The following is a 19,182-nucleotide window of genomic DNA, read 5'->3' as shown; positions in this document are numbered from 1 at the left end:
CATGTCTTATGAAAATTTAATTTTTGGTTAAATTAATAAAATTTAATTTTATTACAAACAGGAGAAAAAGTAACAAATTATATCACAGTTTTAAAATCCATAAAAAAATTATAATAAATACTGATGTAGAATCTCACTAAAAGTACAATATAGTTCATCATGTAAATTTTAAATCTATGTAAAAGAAAATATTAATTTGAACTTTGTTTTCTCATTTAATTGAAACTCAAAGTCAATGCTCTATTATTGAAGCATTGGCAGGTAAATAGCTATAACGTACTTAAATCTTTATTTGCATTGATTTAAATGCTTGAATATTCTTTAAAAAATAACAATATAAACACAAAGGAAATTTTAAAAAAGTTAAATATTAATAGTTCAATGGGGATAGATTTGTTAGAAAAATAGATTGGATATCAAATATATAGATAGGATATCGCCTTCTAAGATAGAGAGACACAACCATTCACTAAAGACCACTACCTGGCATGTTTTGATTGCTTCAATAAGTAATCCATTTTATATCAACATGAGATGGGCTTCTAAGAGTATTGTATCGGACGCAAGAAAGAAATAAAATCCATAAAAAAAGACTTAAAAATTAAAGAAATGTCCTTTAAAATTTAATAGAACATGTTTTATATTAGCTTTTTTAAAGAAAAAAATTGTAAATGGAAACTTGTTCTTATAAATTTGCAATATACACAATTAAATGCTTACGTACAATTAATTTTTATAGAAGCGAACGGAATACATAAATTAAATCTTTTCGGGTTCTTCTGTTCCAATAATGAGTCGGAACTATAACTCATCACCAGGGATAAGACAATGATGATCTTAAAATGCCCTTAAATAAAGCAAAAACTGTTGCTAAAACAAATACTTTAAAATTTTATGAAACGTGTTTTATATTAGTTTTTTTTTAAAAAAAATAATTTAAATCGAAATTTGCTCTTATAAATTTAATAAAAAATGTGGTAATAATTAAATTAAATAAACTAATAAATATCCAATAAGGATAAATAAGAATTAATAAATTTTTAATTATAATTTCCACGAACATTAGAATTACATTTTATTACCAAATTTTATATCTATTTTTTAATATTCTTAAAATTGAAATTGTCCTAAAGCAATTCGTATATCTTGAAAAATTCTGTTCAACATTAACACATATTATTGAAAGTTTGAGGATACACTCGTTTGACTAATTTACAATTAAAAATCTTAATTCACTAATGAATTCTTTTAAAATGTAAAACAGCTTTCAAAATTTAAAGAAAAATATTAATAAAAAGGAAAAAAATCTAAAAAATGAAATAATTTCCAAAATAAGTATGCTTTAAAGCAAAAAAAAAAAACAAAAAAAAAAAACAACACCCAAAGATGCAAAGGAATACATTCATCATCACAACCTAGCCTTTGTTTGTCACTATTCGCAACTCCCAATGGTTGAGTTTTGAATTAATATTCTATTCTTCTTTTTAAGCATTGATATGAATTGTTATTGGGTCAGCATATAATGACTTACATGTCCCATCTATTATACCATTCTGGGATTTCTGCACATTTTTGTCCTATTCTTGTGATACCTATCCTAAAATACAGTCATACCTTTCTTCGATTGATTGATTTGTATTTTTGTGGTGGCAATCTCTAAAAATGATCAAATGTTATTCTGATTCAAAAGAAAAATACCATGACTAATGATAATAACACTTATGACAATCGAAGTTCTTATTATTGTAAGATTCATTTTTTTTTTCATTAGATAGGATCCAAGCTGGAGGTCTACTGACTCTCCAAAAATGTTCGATTTTTAAAGAGATTCAGGAAAGTTTGTTTGACATTCTACGAACATAGTTCCTTTTTCTTGATATTCTTGTATTGTAAAACACTAACTGATTTATACTAAAAGAGAAAGCGACATGACACATTTAAACAATATATAGGTATGAATTCGCCACATGCAGGAGACCTAAATGTTGTATAAAAATAAATGCATAAATTTATTCTTTATTATTATTCAATACTAATACAATTTATTTTGAAAATTTTGGATCAACATTTTATCTCCATCATAGTGACTTACGCACAAATTTGTTTAGTTAGCAATCTTAATACTAACTTGATTCACAAAGGACAATACTACATAGATTTTCTAGTACAATACAAAAATATATAATTTGCCAAATTCCCTTTTTTAGAAGACACTAAACCGATGGAGAAAAAAAAATCTTCATGGCAAATTTCGTTTTGATCTAAGAAGTAATCGATTTTCTCCTGATTTCTTCATTGTCCTGCACTCTCATCCATATAGGGCTATTGGTCTTATATAGTATAACTTTATTTCCTTACTAAGTATTTCGGTTGGCACTGACCTCCCAAAACAGAGTAATATTCAGCTATTACCCACATTAATTCTACATTTGTTTTACGCATAGTTGATTTGTATTTTAAAGTCATTTTTATTATTCAGAATTATTATCTTGCATTTTACCTGTCACTGTCATGAATTTAGCTCCCACCATTGATTATTAAGTCAGAATTTTAGGCAGCAGACATAAGGGCTTCGGTAGCTTCGCTTAGGCTATCTTATTGTTTACCCCACCCTCCCTCGGTTTTCGCTTTAACCATAATTTTATTAAAAGGTCCATAATTAAATTTAAGCAAAAGATCTATAACTTAACACAAAACAATTTTCTTTTTCATTCATTTTATAAAATCTTAAATAGAATATTCTTTAGAAATCTTTTTTTATTTTCTTTCTGTAGTTAAAACTCTTAGACTCCTGGTGGCTGAGTGGTAGTGCGATCTCGTGCCAGAGGTCCTTGGTTCGATCCTCGGGCCTGGCAGAGTGACCCAGCTAAATCGGCCCAAGATTCCCCCCCCCCCCAATCGAACAAAAGGCATTATAAGGAGGGTTTGAAAAAAACACCTGTTACTAATGATGGTCACGTTTATGATCAGTTAAAGAGGCTATAGGGTTATCTTTTTAAGTGTATGTTCTTGCGCGTTTATGAATAAGCCGTGAATATTTTAGCCTTTCCGTAGAGTAAGGAAAAAGAGGTTAAAACAATATTTTCTCATGTTTGCAAATAGTAGAATAATAATATAAAAAACAATGCGTACAATTTTCTTTAATTGTTTTTTAGCAATGTATTTATTTCAATTGGTCTTTCAAAGGTCATTGCTACGAAATTTTGCTAAGTTGTAAAAAAAAAATCACGATTTTAATACAATCATTACACAATGTTCATAAAAAAATAGTAAATTATAAATAATTAGTAACTTAACATTCATAACAATACATAAATTTAATTAAATAACTACAAACTAAAATTATCGATCAAATTAAGTTATCGCACTACTAAGTTTTGTTTAATCGAAACTCTTAATCTTCTGGACGTTTTCCACTTTCTTCCAATCCGAATATGAAAATAATCCAGCTGTAATTTCTTTTGTTACTTTTTTTTTTTTTGCATTTTAAATGAATTTTGAAAATAAAAAGATTTTAATGGCGTACCTAAGTATTGCTCAAACCCCCCTTTCCTCTTGTAAGCAAAAATAAGCAATTCTCAACCTCCCTCGCCGTTTTAGGTGCTTACGAAATATTTGAACAGCCCCGAAACAATACTTTTATTATTTTGTTCAACCAGGACGTTCTGCTCTATTTGATACCAACACCCACAATTACATTTTTGCTTCTTGAAGAAAAGCAGATTTACAAATCAGAATTAAAAACAATTCAATTAAAGAATCCCAAAATGTTTTTCCATAAACGAAGATTTGATGCCATAGATTTAGGTTCCGATTCTTAGAATGTAATCCCAGATTACAGGGAACCTTACAGCAAACGTTGTTGACTAATTAATCCCTCTCTTAACAAAATGGAAATATGAGTATGGCAAGCTTGTTTGCATTAAAACTGAATGAAGGCATGAAGGAAAACTTTATTAACAAAATAATTCGTTTTTTAGTTTTTACTTCATTTTATCTTCTTTTTTTTTTTGTCTTCATTTTCATTTTAGCTCTGTCCTGACTGTATGTGTTGAAAACTTATGCTACTATTGTTACAATCATTCCTTATTAATTGATAGAATTGTTACAATCATATATGTTACAATTGTAACTAATTATTTTATAATAATTATTTTAGTTGCATATGTTGATATAGACAGAATTTTAGAAAAAATTCATTATCAAAGTAAACATAACTTATTAAAAACCAATAGCTTGTTCTTCGTTTAATGATTGTAAAATGGTTAATCATTGTGAGCATTATAAAATGTTACAAAATAAAGTAATACCACGCGATTACATTTTAGCAAAAAAAAACATTACTTTTAGTTTTAAGTCTTTAGTTGAGAACAAGATTATTACTTTGAAAAAGCAATTATACTTGTTGTTTTCTATTTTAATAAAAATTAAACAAAAAAGGGTAATAAATTGGTTATTTGAAGATAATTTCAACAAGTGCATATTAAATATCTCTATAATCGAAATAGAAGGTAAAAAGTTAAATAATTTACTGGTAAATACCGGAATTACTATGTTTATTTTATGTTGATAACATGCAAAATTTCCGTACTTCTTTTGTTAACAAGGCAAATCAGTTTTAGACCATGGTTTTTTAAACTTTTTAGATTTTTTAATATATGTAGTATAATATATATAGCTAATACATATAATGCACAATACGTTTTTATACTCTCTTTCTTGCTATGTTAATCATGCTAACATATTCATTGATGATCAGAAAATTTTAATGTAACCATCCAGAATAAGTACATAAAATAATATGTCAAATGTAAGAATATATTAAAAATTATATTTGTAGGATTTAAAAAAAAAAAAAAAAAAAATTGGATACCAATTTAAAAATGCAACTTTTTCACTCTGTTTTTGACACTGACTTAAACACGCACCTGGCAAATCAAAAAAAATTACTATGCCTGACAAATTTCAGGCATAATTATTTATAAAAAAAGATGATTTAACATATTTAAGATGAAAAATTGATGTAACGATGCTATTTTTTTTTTGGGGGGGGGGGGGGATATAAGTTAACATTCTAGACCACACGGGTTGGGGATGTTCTTGATTGGAAAATTCTTCTTATCAGTATAACTTGCTTCCAATGACTAAGTTATTGTGTAGCTAATAATAATGGTTATGCCCCCTCCCCACCTAGTGTCAATTCTTAACCAATGGTAATTGATTCGCTGGAGTTCTTTTTAAAGATTCACTTCTCTTAACGTCTTTCAGTTATTTAACTGTGAAGTTTTCTAAGTGTTGTGTCCTCATTTGGATTTATTTAGTTTTTACGAACATTTTTAATAAAGAAGTCATTATAAGAAGATATTTTATTTTAGATTGGGGTGAGTTATTCTTTTCCTAATGTTCGTATTTAAATTTTATCTAATTAAGTGTTCTCGCGTTACTATTTTATTGTTTGTTTGTTTATTCAAAATTTTCCACGTGTTTTCCTGTTTTACCCAGAGCTCTTTTCTTTTTTCTTAATCTAAGTTGATTTGTATTTACTCTTCTTATGAAACCAATTAATTTTATGTAATGTAAGGTGAGATAGTCTTACAGATTTACGCTCTAACTACTTTAAAAGTCCATAATTTATTCTATAATCACTTATTACATTTTGAAGTAATACTTTATTCGTTCAAAGTATAAATTTGATAATCATAAATAATATATCTTGCTTATTAAATTAGTTATTTTAACTTATGAATTCTATTCTTCTGTTAGGTTAATTAGACACCATGTTCCGCCACAATATCCCTTAATTTTTTATTTATAGCTATTGTATGATCTTTTTATTTTCTTCTAAGGCAATGTTTATTTCATGAGAATCTCTGGTTATCCTATGAGTTCTATTTTTCTGTATGGTTAATTAGTCACCATGTTGAACCACTATTTCCCTAAATTTTTATTTATAGCTATTATATGATCTTTTTATTATTTTTTTTAAAGTCATGTTTATTTCATGAGAACCTCTGGTTATCCTATGAATTATATTTTTCTGCTAGGTTAATTGGTCAACATGCTCCACCACTAGTTCTCTAAATTTTTTATTTATAGCTATTATATGATCTTTTTATTTTCTTCTAAAGCCATGTTTACTTCATGAGAACTTCTGGTTATATTTTCTTTTCATTATAAAACTATTTATACGTTAAACTTGTGAAAATTATTAGCTCATAGGAAAATAGGGGATTAGAATAATTAATATCCAGTTAGTTTTAGATGTGTTAGTTACCTAGTGTAATATAAACACGTTAATAATAATTTCTATAGAAGCATAAAAGAAGAAAATTTACGTTTACACAATTTAAATGAAATTTCGAATAAATTGTTCAGATGTATTTTGACATTAGTAATCAGGATTATAATTTACTTATTTTTTCTAAGTGCTTCGACAGTTTGTTTAAAAAATTATCTGATATTAGTGCTTAGAGTAGTGAATTGAAAGAATAAATTCTGTCACAGTCGTTAAACTGAATTTATTTGCCTTTTTAGCAAATCTATTTCATCATTGGTATGCATATGAATTAAACCTTTCTCTTCAGAAATTTCATGAGTCTATAAAACGTCACACAGCGTTCAAGTGTCACAAAATGCGGATACATTTAATATACATATATTAAATTTTAATTTGTTTACCAAAATTTTTTTTTCATCTCCTTAAAAAATATTTTCCTTGTTTTCTTTGTATTTTAACTTATTTTATAGGTTCTATGTACGTGTACTTCACGCGTACTAAATGAAACTTCTTATTACTTTTCTTTATTTTCCTTGTTAATCTCCTTTTTTTTTGTTTTTGTATTGTGTTACCCGAAATTTTTCCGTCCTATGAAGCGTGTGGTGATAGAAGATGTAAAATTTACCCTAATATTGACAAAAAACATATAATTCATAATAACGGTAGCTCCAGATTTGTTTGTAAAATTAAAAATGTTATTTATATGTTGACCTGTGGTTTTTGTAATATGAAATGTGTTGGACAAACCAGTCAGTATCTTAATATTTGAATTAATTGACACCGTTTAGATATAGACAGTAATAAAATTATCAATAACCTGGAATTGAATCATTTTAGAGAACATAATTTTAACATAGTCAAAATTATTATTTTAGAAATAGTGGAATAATTTGATTTAAGACTGCAAAACGAAAATTTTTACATGCTTTTATACAAAACAATTATGCTGTATGGAGTAAATGATAGCCTCCAACATGCACAGATTAACTTTAATAACTCCTCAACTTAATAACTTTTTCCCCACTAAGAATAAGCGTACAAATCGAGGTAAACAGGGCATCAGGAAGTAATAAAAACTCTCTTAATAGTGACAAATTAAATCGAATATGGAAAAAGATTTTTATAAACATTCTAATATTAAACCAATAAAAGATTTTGCTTTCTCCCTTAAGAATAATGATGTATATCGGCTTCAAAATCTTATTATTATCCTTTCTTTTATTGATTTACACTTCAAAATTTTCTGTTTCAATTTTGTGAAAGCTAAAATGAGTAAATTATATTTTGTTATTGACTTTCAAATCGTTATTTTCGATTAAATTTCATGATATTTTTGGAAATTTAAGAGATATGTTTCCATTAAAAGATTTTCACTTAATTCAAAAGCTGTAAATATAATAAATCTATTGATATAACTATTTTTAATTATAATGATATTTGCAAAAAAGTCTAAGTGTCTAAGAGTGTCTAAAAGTCTAAGTGTCTTTATCATTTCGAATTTATTACTTTATATTCGAAATGATATAATTTTTTTAATACTTTATTTATATATGTGTGCGCAAACATTTTAAAGATTCTTGATAAACTATATATATATGTTACTCGGCGTTATTCTAATATGTACTATATATACGGATCATGATACCTACTATAAGTACTGGAAAAATAGGTTTTTTTACAGCTTACTAAATGGGATAAATACCGGAGAAAATTGTTGATTATAGTAAATTTTGACTATCAGGAATTGGTTTCGAGCAGTAGAATTAAGCCAAGGAATGCTGAACATTGTTAATTTTTGACTATCAGGAATTGATCTTGCGCAATAGAATTAAGCCAAAGAATACTGAGCATTGTTAATTTTTGACTATCAGGAGTTGGTCTCTCGAGCAATAGAATTAAGCCGAAGAATACGGAATATTGTTATTTTTTGACTATCAGGAATTGGTCTCGAGCAATAGAATTAAGCCAAAGAATACTGAACATTGTTAATTTTTGACTATCAGGAATTGGTCTCGAGCAATAGAATTAAGCCAAAGAATACTGAACATTGTTAATTTTTGACTATCAGGAATTGGTCCGGAGCAATAGAATTAATCCAAAGAGTACTGAACATTGTTAATCTTCATTTTTGAGAGGACGAACTTCTAAAAACATGCTTTGCTTAATCTAATAACTTAAAGGCATGAACATGAGCGAGAAATAACAATTAAAAATTTTTTTTAAAGTTAATTAATTGTATCCTCATATTTCTTTTAATTTTAGGCATGATTGCGCAATATTGATCATTACCGATTTATTGAAATTTTATTTCTATTTCATTCCATACGAAGAACGAACATTCAGCTCGTAATAATAATAAGAAACTGAAACAGTTGCATAAACACACAAAATGATATTTAGTTTCAATGCAATTTAGCTGAAATTCATTACCAAGGTCTCTAATTCTGTCAACTAATTCAAACCAGAAACAAAAATTATATTCTGAAGCTATTTAAGAGTTTTTTTTTTCGTTTTAAATTATTGATTTGTAAAAAATAAATTTCCTTTAATGTATGGAAGGTTCTGTTTCAGATTTAGGTTAGGTTTTGTTTAGGTTATTGACTACTTGTCGCTAAGTCACTTAACTATTCTTCCATCCAAAGAATACCTAAATAATGTCACTTTTCTGGTTCTTTCATTGAGTATGTTCGGAATTTATAGATTAAGCAAAATATGAATGTTATACTTTTAAATAAGACTAAAATTAGAAAGTCTTCCAAGAAATCTCAATTTTTTTAGAAATGGCACTTAGCCGGTTCTTCCACTAAAGTCTTCATTTATTACTGAGTTATTGCAAAAAATTCATTTTTTAGAATTTACTTTTTAAGTTTTTTTATCCTTTGAAATTTTATGTTAAAATATCACAAGAAGAAAACTAATACAAATAGTTAATACTTTAAAGTATATTCTACTTTCATTCGTTAATCATGAAATTAAATCAGTATTGGAAGGAGATTTTCTTTTATGACTTGAAGGCAAATCGATCGAAAAAATTATAGAAATTATTTGAAAAAGTGAAGACGATAACGATTCTCTACAAGTTATGCTTTTCGTAACATGTAATTCGAACATGATTTCTTTTTTACACTAAAATTTCATAAAGCTAACAATCTTATTATGTTAAGTTAAATATTCGAGATATATTAATAAACATAAATGACTTTTTGTAATTCAATTTAAAAATTTTTATTGAAAAGCTTACCTAAAAGACAAACAGCAAAATACTTTTTGAAAACTACCAGAACCAAAGATATGTTTTAAAATTAATGAATTTCATCCACTAGTATACTAAGTATTTTTTTCTGCAAACGATTTTTTAAATCATTAAAAAGAAGTCGAAATCTTTTGTTTTTATCAATTCAAATATTTATTTCTATATTTTTTTAAACTAGTTTTGTATAATAAGTAATATTTCAAATGTCATATTATTTCATTTTAATTAAAACTTATATTCTAGTTGATTAACGGAGATTAACTCGAACAATTACTTCAACTTGCCTGCAAACTAGCATAAGTTAGGGATATGAATAAACATCCACTGAAAAAGGTTGTGCACCCCTACTAGGAGCTAAAATTAACATTACAGCACATAAATAAATAAATATAAACTGTTTTTAACTTCCTTAGTCATAAACATAAAAATGAAATGTGAAAAGCCTTAAAGCATTTTTGATTTTTAAATAACCGAAAGGCGACTATCATACTTTTTTAACGTTATTATAAGTTTAGAGAAATAAGAAAATTGCTTATATCTTCTTATTACAAATTCTTATGGTTTTCATAAAATTTTTGCTTCTTGTTCACCTCAGTATCAAATTGAATCGCTTTTTTATATCATTTTTATCAAGAGTTCTGAAAAATTTATTAATGGTAATGAAAATTGAATATCCTGTTCAAGAGTTAATTAAAATAATTTTTAGTTTTTTTTTCAAAGACTAATTTAAAATATAAATTTATTTCATTGGAAAAAAAAAACTGTAAAAATTAATAAAAGCCCGCTGACTTCCAAAATATTTATTTGAACGTAAATAAAGGAAGTATTTATTGAGAAATATTAAAATAAAAAGGTTAAAACAAACATAAAAAGTTATTTACATAAAGATTTTTAAAAAAATCTTTCGAAAATTGGAAGATTTCGAAAAATCTATTTTTCCAATTAAAAGTTTTAAATCAATAAGACGAATTCAATTTTTTAAACGTCTGTCCTGAACGATATAATTGAAATTTTTAAACTACTTTTGAGATCTGGGGCAAAATTTGCGCTTTTCATCCACTGTCCATATTTTAGGGCGATTCTGTTATAACAAAGACCCCGACATACAGACGCACAAACTCTTCATTTTGATAAATGACAATGGAAACACTGAAAGAAATAAACAGAAGAAATTTTGAAAATATCTTTCAAGTTTAAGAATTTTTTTTTGTTTTTTAACCAGAAAAATTTACAATTATTAAAATCTTTCGTGGAATATGACATGTACTGTGATGTATAAATTGCGAAACTATCGAAAGTCTGAGTTTTGATGTTTCATATTCTTAAAATTAAAAAGGCTCCGGCAAGAGGTAAGGCCTTCCTGTAAAGAGGTAAGGCTTCCGATTTCAATAAATGAATACATAAATTGTTTTTTTTTTCTCGATTTCCCTGTGTATTTTTCATAATTATTAATACATTTTGATAGAACATTGATTTTATAAACTTTATTATTGGTTATTAACAGATGTCCCTAATGTTTACTTCTTTAACAACAAATTGCGAAATTATTCTTGTAAGATTTATGCAACAATTTAATTTTCACACAAAGTTGTGATTGAAAAATAATACAAATTCAAATATAATCCAAATATTCACAAATATATTTTTAATAAAATAGTAGTTTAAATGTAAATTATGTAAAAAATGTATTGAAAAAAAAAACTTGAAACGATAATGAAAACCTTTAACATGATAAAAACTGAAAATTACCATAAATTTTCTTATAAAATGTTGATAAAATGCACTGTAATTAAGAAAAATTTTCTTGCACATAAATTAAACGAAATAACTAAAATTGAAGGAAATTAACATTTATATCATTAAGTTATAATAAAATAATGAAGAAAAAAAAATGTGGTTTTATAAATAGCATAAGAGAGATAAGCATAGAATTATTTGGTAAAATTATTAAACATTTTCTGAAATTATTAATTTTTATTCAAATCAAAAATAACGTTCAGAGGTTTTAAAGAATAAAATTTTAAAAAAAATTGTAATTTTAAAAATTTATGAGGGAGCTAACACTACACTTACTAATGCCAACTGGTATAATTTGAGTATCGTAAATTAAAATGAATTGTTATCGTAAATTAAAATGAAAAATTAAAATGCTCATAAATTAAACTGAAAATGTAAACCAACATTAAATTCATTGAGAACTTATTAGTTAAAAATCATAAGAATATTAAATACAAATATTTTATTAAATTTTTAATTAGACATTTATAATTATAGCAAATCAGAATATAAGCTTAGAGTTCAAAACTAGCACTAAAACGTTTAATACTATGAAGCAAAAATGAGTTGAAAAGATACGGACAATAATACCAGCTCACAATCTAAAATAAAATTTATTTAAAAATCATTACACAATGCTGATAAGAATTTAGTAATAATTAATAAATAATTAATAGCCTAACATTCATAACATAACATAAATTTTTATTAAGTAACTACAAACTAAAATTATCAACTAAATTAAGATATAATTAAAAGACAATTATGGGTTTTGAAAAACCGTTTACATTAAGTGATAACCATAGAGTTATTTTACTTAATTTTTGATAAATTGTCTGCAATTGAATCATTTTTATATATATCAAGAATAACTTTTTGAAATATTAAGAAAATAACTTGTAAATAAAAAGTATTTTGCAACCAAAAAAAAAAAAAAAAAAAAACTCTGTGGGAATGATTAGGGATACTCCTCTAGCAACCCTCTACAAGCTTCATCTTCATTCCTCAGCCCAGCTCTAATTTTGACAGTTAAAGATTGATTGAGGATTAGGGGAGAGTTGGTTTTGGGTCCAGATAGCTGGAACAGGGCTGGGCAGGGTCAAGTCAGCGTTTTATCCCTTCAGTGAGTCAATAAAATGAGTACCAAGCATGCTGGGGGACTACAATAGAACACTGGGGGTTCCGTGTTCAGATGACCACCCAGCCCGAACAGCTGCTATTGCATCCCAGAGCTCAAGGTCAAGAAAACTGAGATGGCCTTCTATGGGCTGCCGCACCACTGAGTTTAGTATCAGAACTCTTAATCTTCTGGACGTTTTCCACTTTCTTCCCATCCGAATATGAAAATAATCCAGCTGTAATTTCTTTTGTTACTTTCTTTTTTCGCATTTTAAATGTATATTGAAAATAAAAAGATTTTAATGTCGTACCCAAGCATTGCTCAAACCCCCCTTTCATCTTGTAAGCAAAAATAAGCAATTCTCAACCCTAGGTGCTTATGAAATATTTGAACGACCGGAAACAATATTTTCATTATTTTGTTCAACCAGGACGTTCTGCTGCCCCCTATTTGATACCGACCCCCACAATTATGTTTTCGTTTCTTGAAGAACAGCAGATTCATAAATCAGAATTAAAGGCAATTCAGTTAAAGAATGCAGAAATGTTTTTCTATAAACGAAGATTTGATGCTATAGATATAGGTTCCGACTCTTAGACTGTAATCCCAGATTACAGGGAACCTTACAGCAAACGTTGTTGACTAATTAATCCTTCTCTAAACAAAATAGAAATATGAGTATGGCGAGCTTGTTTCCATAATAACTGAATAAAGCCACGAAAGAAAACTTTATTAATAAAATAATTCGCTTTTTAGTTTTTACTTCATTTTGTCTTTTTTTGTCTTTATTTTCATTCTAGCTCTGTACTGACTGTATGTGTTGAAAACTTATGCTTCTATTGTTACAATTATTCTTTATTAATTGATACAATTGTTACAATCTCATATATTACGATTGCAACTAATTATGTTATAATAATTATTTTAGTTGTATTTGTTGATTAGACAGAATTTTACATAAAATGTATTATTAAAGTAAATATGACTTACTAAAAACCAATAACTTGCTTTACGCTTATTGATTGTAAAATGGTTAATCATTGTGATCATTATAAAATGTTACAAAATAAAGTAATACTACGCGATTACTTTTCAGTAAAAAAACATCACTTTTAGTTTTTTAATCGAGAAAATGATTTTTACTCTGAAAAAGACAATTATGCTTGTTTGGCCTTAAATTCAGTTTGCATCATCACTAGAGGGCGCTATTATTCATGTTCTATTTTTTCTATTAATTTTGTTGTTCAGTGTGTGTGTAAACAAAGAGGATTAAAGTTAGATTTAGAAGCGCGTGCTGTTTCTTGTCTGGTCTGGTCTGGTCTCATCAACGAAATGGTCCGTCATAGCCCCAGCATATAATTTTTAGGATGAGTGACAGTGACGCAGTCAACGAAACTTCTAAATAAACGGAATAACATTCAAAAAACCCAAAAGCAAATCCCAACTCAAATCAGAAGCACACCTCTTTTTGCGGAAGATCACAGTCTAATATGGATTCCCTTCTAAAACGTAAGAAAATCATTAAAGGTAAGCTAACCAGATTAATTACTCATGTAAATAGCCTGCAAAGTCAGGAGATTTCTGTTTTCAATATCGAAGTTTATCAAAACGATTCATTAAGTATTGATGTAAATAATTTAAATGATGAAATTCTATTTTCTTGTTCTGATACAGAATTCGATAAATATGAAGAAGAAATGCATGAATTACTTTCAAAAGTAGATACTTTAAAAATTACTTTAAAAAATGAATTAAAAAAGCATAATAAAGATCACGTTAATGTAAATAATATTGCCTCTCAAAATACATCCAATCCTAATGTAAATAGTTTAAAACTTCCCCGTGTTGAACTATCAATATTTACTTCTAATTATCTTGATTGGATTTCATTTCGCGATTTATTCTTAGCAAGCATAGGAAATAACAGTTCTTTAAGTAATTGTCAAAAATCTTAAACTCTCTGTTAAAGGGGAATCAGCTACTTTATTACAATCGATTCAAATTACTAATGAAAATTACGAAAGAGCGTGGAATGCACTTAAAGAACGTTATGAAAACGAAACAGAAATCATTAACGCAGCATTAAACAGGTTAATTTCTCAATCTAGCTTAAAATATGAGTCCGCGTCAGGATTACGAAAACTAATTGATACTACTTCACAATGTATTGATATATTAAAGGTCCTTAAACAGCCTGTTGAGCACTGGGACACTATCATTATTTTTCTTTTAAAAGGGAAACTTGATCCAGAAACACTTCGCGTTTGGACGTTAGAACAAACAAAAAATATCCCTTCGTTCGCAGAATTTAGAACTTTTGTTTTGAATAAAGCTAACGGGCTAGCGTCTTTGGCTCTACGCCAAAAAGAAAAAACAAATGCAAACTTTGAAAGCGGAGCCAATCGAAATCAAAAAATAAATAAATCATTTTCATCACAATTAGTTTCTCATTTTTTTTTTTTTTTTTTTTGAAAAAGTGATACTCATTTCGGATTATTCAAATGCAATAGTTTTATTGAACTTCCGATGAAAGAAAAATGCAGGGCCGGATTTAAGCTTGGCGGGGCCCTAAGCTACTGAAAATGATGGGGCCCTTTTAAGTTCAATTCTATTTCTATACACCTAAAGTAAACTGTCGTATTTTTTATTGCTGAATATTATCATTATATTATTAAAAATTTGATAATATTGCTTGATTGTTAAATATATTGGTTGTGATGGGACTATAATGTAGAGCCTTTCTATTATTGCACATATTTTTTGAACGAGGAAAAAAACAGAAACTCATTTTCAGAACATCATAAGCACATTTTAAGCACCGAGTAAAGATTTGGCATGTTAGAAGAACCATTATATGTTTAACAGAGTTTTTTTTTTCTTGAAATTCTGTATATATGTTATTTGAAATTTTAAATGATTTTTTTTTTTTTTTTTTTGCAAATTTTTTTTCTGAATTGTTTTTTTTTTTTTTTTTTTTTTAACGTTACATTTCGCTTTGCTGCTCTATGACTTAGAAACATGAAATTATGAAGATGTGTCAAAAATGAGCAAGGAGTTAGAAAGAACATAAGAAAATACAGCTTGATTATTAGTTTTATTTTTTTTATAACCGCCGTTGAACAACCGACTTAATTTTGAGTTTACGACTACAAATGTTTAACTCCGTATAATATTGAGGATCTTATAATTTTGAACTCAATCCAGAAGACAAAAGAAGTGGACCAGTACCCAGAGGTATTGATTTGATGTGAGAACTTAGAGGACTTTATGACCACGGCAGATTTAACATGCACCAGTCACCATTTTATACATGGGTATTCTTCGGCCGGCTGGACTCGAAATCCCATTCTCACGAACACGAGTTCAATACCCTACCAACCAGGCTATCCCGGCCAAATTATTAGTTTATTTTATAATAGTCATTGAACAGCCAACCCAATTTCGAGTTTACGACTACTAATGTTCAACTTATTAGACTTCTAATTTTAAACTCAATTCAGAACACAAGGGAACTCCAGGATCAAGCATTGGAAGAAATTTTCGTCTTGGAGGGGGACGTTTTGATGGAACTGACCAGCATTTAAGTTAGATTATGAGGAAAACCACAAAAGCCTTCCACTGTCAGTCTGACAACAAGGGGACTCTAACCTATGATCCGTTTACCACTGAGGATATTTTACTTCGGCACAATGGCTGGTGTAAGCCGGGTTTAGAATTCGTATCGACCAGTCAACACTGGGATTCGAACTCGGTACCCTTGAGTCCATCTTCACTGGGTAATAACTCTGCAGGAGGTACCAATTTTATTGATTTGTCAAATTTTAGACATCTTCAAAATGTAAATAGAAATTCAATCGTAATTTTGGTAGAATAAAAATATGAAAATAAACCGTTTTTCCTCTCAATCTGCAATGATTAATCAGAAGCAACCATGAGGGTTAGTGTGCAAAATGAACAGGGTTTGTTGCTTTCTAGTTTTTTAAATACTTGTTAAATTATTAGTTTTTAACATGCATACTTTAAAAAACATAAGAAATACATTTTTCAGTACTAAGAAATAATAATTAAAAGCTGTCATCAGCTGGAATAGAACCCGCAATCTCACAGTTTTGTATTAGATTTCGTAATCATCAGCCCCAAATATACACACCTGCCTTGCGGATATTTTTTTATTATTATTTTTTTTTTCTAATTTAATAAAAGAAGTCATTTGAATATTTGACATTCTTGAACTGGATGCTTTAAATGCTTGACATTCGTTATTACAGAATGAAAAGCTTTGAAAGACAAATATTAGTTAATGTTTAATATTTAATTAAAGAAAAAGCATAACCCGTATTGAAATCTAATGAATTGTCCCTGATAAATTTTGTGGCAGTAAAAAATATTGAAGCCTGATACATGTCCGGATTTTTGAAACACTTTCTAGTTTTAGTATTTAATCAAATTTTTTTCGATGTCTTTCATCCCGCCTGTCTCATTAGTGATTTAGCATATTTGATATCATTTTTGATTCGTTCTTACTTAATATTAATTTGTTTGCGACAATTAATTTGTATAACTCTTTTACTACATTTTTGGGAGGAGTTTAAAAATATAATATCGAGGGCATTAACTGAAGTTAAATTGGCTTTTTTTGTATGCCTCTTTTACTTACATCATCCACACACCCACACGCGACTGACTGCTTCTTAGAAACAGATATTAAATAGCCTCTTGATCAAATGATGGGACAAAATTTGCCTTTTAAAAAAATCAAAAAACTTTTCCACCTTTTAAAATTGTTTATTTATAAATAATTTATTAATACTCAAAATGTTTAAAAGATGTGTTCCTTTTCATTGACAACACAGTTTTTTATTTTATCTAGTCATTTATTTATATTTTTTAAACTTATTTTTTATTTGTTTTTATTTTATTAAATTAAATGCACAGATTTGAAATAAAAACAAATCTGCCAAAATTTTATAAATAGTTTCAATTTGCAATTTTAAGAAGTTACTTCGACTTTGCTTTAAAAAATTGAAATCCTTATAAATTAAAAAATTTACATGCCTTATTAACTTTAAACACATAATAACAACAAAAATCAGGGAGTTAAAAATAGAAACAAGTATGATCAATAAACAATAAAATCATAAGCTAACTAAATAAATGAATTTTGTGTACGAAATATCATATTTGGGGATACATTGAAAATTTGGTCAGACAGGAGGTTTGAACAATATTTTTTACATATATATTTAAACATTTGTTTAGCTGATGATCACTTGATTTCAATGCTCTATCAAGCAATATCACATGTTGCTTCTGTCTATTAGCAGTAAGTAAAATTAAAGTAAAACCACATCTGTTATCTCAATTTCATCCAAAATAGACCAAATCAAGAATTTTGGCAGATAGGCCTGTCAAAGAGGGAATTGAATAGTGGCCCACCATTTAAATAAAGAAAGAAAGGAGTTCACGGATTCATGTACGATTAATTTGGAAAATAACAAATTAAAATCAATTACAATAATTAAGTAAATTAAACAATTAAGCTAGTTAAAACATTTAGGATAATTAAAAGGAAAAAAAGCTTTTATAATAAATTGGAAAAAATATATTTTGTAAAAAAGAAAAGTTAAAAGTAAACGAGAAGCTCTTTAACGACAATGAGACACAACGGAAATCTCGAAACAGAATGACCCTAAACAAGATTCTCTCACAGCCCTAGAAATTTTTTGCCCAGAAATCAGACAAAAGGTTGTTTCTGTGGAGAAGGACAAAAGAGCCCACAGCAATTTAAAGAAGCTGAAAACATTTCCCACAGTGTAAAATTGAGGCAGCTATTTGACTACTCCATGGAGTCTAGAGTACCGCTTTTTAGGATCCATGGACTACTCCCATCACTGGTAGCTACGAAAGCTACAGGATATTTTCATCAGTCAAAAGGCCATTTTATTGCTCTTTTGGTTAGAAAAGTGAAGAGTAACAATTATTTTATATTTGTAAACACTTCTATTAGATTTTGAAAAGCGTTCGCCAATGTAAAAGAGAAAAAAAAAATGTATCTTAGTCTTCAGAGGGCTCCAGCTCCGAATAAAACTTTAAAAAAAGAAGGAAGAAGTTGGATCTGGGGGCCCTTGCCATATCGGGGCCCCAAGCTACAGCTTATTTAGCTTATACGTAAATCCGGCCCTGGAAAAATGGTATATAGTAAACAAAAATAAGCTTAGTGCGAATTGTCTCAAATCGAATAAAACTCATTCAGTTTCGAAATGTCGTATGGGAACAGTGGCGTACGCAAGGGAGGGGTTTAGGGTTTTAAACACCCCCCTTGAGCTCAGACAAAATTGCAAAAATAAAAATTTTAGTAGAAATTATGCAAGCTATTATTTTTTAAGACTATATATTTTTATCTGCCTTATGCCTACTTTTTTTTTCTCACGGTATTTCTCAGAATACTGTAAAAACATAAACTATAATAGGGTTGTACTTTTGAAACCAAATTCACGTGATACTGTTACGGACTGGTTCCTTTCTGTCCTACCAGTATATTTTTCGAGACTGGCTCTCATTCGCGAGGTCTTGACGCGATGATTCTGGAATCCTAGACGTTCTGTCGTCTTTGAGACAATTCGAGAATTTTGGAGATGCGGTGAAAAATTATATGAAAGGGGGAACGGAGTACAGTGGAGTTAGTTAGTCAGACTAAGAGATAACTCTGCCGCTTGTCTTTCGGAGCTTGCCGCTAAATCTGTTTTGATTTATCTC

This window comes from Parasteatoda tepidariorum, chromosome 4 (genome assembly GCF_982258835.1).
Source record: "Parasteatoda tepidariorum strain Cologne lab strain chromosome 4, Ptep-v5.0, whole genome shotgun sequence".
Lineage (NCBI taxonomy): Eukaryota > Metazoa > Arthropoda > Arachnida > Araneae > Theridiidae > Parasteatoda > Parasteatoda tepidariorum.
Note: the sequence above shows the minus strand (reverse complement) of the source record.